Raw genomic sequence first — 1,584 nt, 5'->3', positions numbered from 1 at the left:
CCGCTCCTGCCTAAGCAGGCGTTTTAATCCACTGAGCTATCTGGCTGGCCCTTACAACTTACTTTAAAATCAATGATCTAATTTTTAAAAGTAAAATCACTTGGTATTTCTTTGAAGAATTTCTTACTCTTTTTCACATCTTTGAGATTGTGTACACTGATTTCTTCTTCCTTTCTTTCTTTTCTTTCTTTCTATAGGGTCTCATGTAGTTCAGGCTGCCTCAAGTTGGAATGATGCTCCCCCACGGCCTCCTAAGTGCTGGACTATAGATATGTACCACCACACCCAGCCTATACATTGAATGTTAATTTTTCTGTGTATTCAGGTTAAACAATCAATGTAACTTAGAGTATCATGCCCAGTCAATATTAGGCTGATAGCTGAGTCGCGGATGTTTGAAAGTAGAACTTGTGCCATGCCAGCCTCACCCCCAGGGCACACTGAGACAGCAACTAAGACTGGGCATGGTGGTGTGCACCTTTAATCCCAGCATTTGAGAGGCTGAAAACAGAAGAATCACTGAGTCCAATCTGTATAGTGAGACCCTGTAGACCCTATACTAAATTTTTAAAAAGTAGAATTTTAGTATTTTATAACTTGTATTCTTTTCAGTTCCTTCATAGAAAGGACATTGCCTACTGTTTGTAATTGACATTTTGCTGACACACAAGTCTCCATTCAATTTTTCCATCATATATTCAACAGGGTGTTTCACATTTATATTCAGTGAGTCATTAATACACCCAAACATTTAATCTTTTCAGGAGTCATATCACTCTTGGAAGACTGATTGATTGGTTGATTGATTGATTGATTGATTTCAGGGTTTTAGGTGCCAGAAAACCTGCTAGAAAGCTTTTTTTTTTTTCCTGCTAGAAAAATTCTAAAAGAGCTGTAACACTACTTTTTTTTTTTTTTTGGCAGAACCATGGATTGAACTTAGGCCCTTGCTCTTGCCAGGCAAGCACTTACTCTACTGAGCCATCTCCCCAGCCCCTGTAACACTACTCTTGAAGATTTTAAAAGCTTAATAATGTCAGAGATTTTATCTTAAAAACTTTTCTTAATTTTTAATTTTTTGGCTGGCTCAGCGCACTCTGAGGGCAAGGCTGATGTGGCATGTGGTGACAGGGATCGAACTGTGGTCCCTTGTGCCTAGCCTAAACTTGCCTAAGCAGGAGCTTTAGATAGCTGAGCTATCTTGCCATAGAGGCTGTTTTAAAGAGAAATACAAAGCCAGGAGTGGTTCAGTGGCTGGGGCCTGGTTTAGTGGGTCCCGGCTTATGGGGACATTGTTTCTCTCAAGGGTTTTCTAATGCAGGCTTACACTTTACTTATATTTGCACTACTGTCATATTTCTGGCTTCTGTTTTTTATGTTGTTCAGGTCTTGCAAGGATTCTACTACAGCTTTAAAATAATTTTTTATTCAGTTTTATAAAAAATACCCTGAAGTGTTCACCTATGGATGTACTTGGTACTCCATGGTTTACATTTGAGCCATGGCTGGGTGTGGTGGCACATGCCTGTACTTCCAGCTCTTGGGAGGCTGAAGCAATAGGATCATTGTGAGTTTGTGGTCGGC

General features: G+C 39.8%; 1 non-coding gene across 1 annotated transcript; it reads right to left on the bottom strand.

Moving 5' to 3' along the window:
- Window positions 1–828: 828 nt before the first annotated feature.
- Window positions 829–903, bottom strand: LOC111814789. Its single transcript, XR_002819680.1, has one exon. It is a non-coding gene; the product is annotated as a U7 small nuclear RNA (small nuclear RNA).
- Window positions 904–1,584: the final 681 nt, after the last annotated feature.

The sequence above is a fragment of the Octodon degus genome, unplaced genomic scaffold (genome assembly GCF_000260255.1).
Source record: "Octodon degus isolate 3935 unplaced genomic scaffold, OctDeg1.0 scaffold00533, whole genome shotgun sequence".
Classification (NCBI taxonomy): Eukaryota; Metazoa; Chordata; class Mammalia; order Rodentia; family Octodontidae; genus Octodon; species Octodon degus.
Note: the sequence above shows the minus strand (reverse complement) of the source record. Positions and strands in the feature narration are given on the sequence as shown.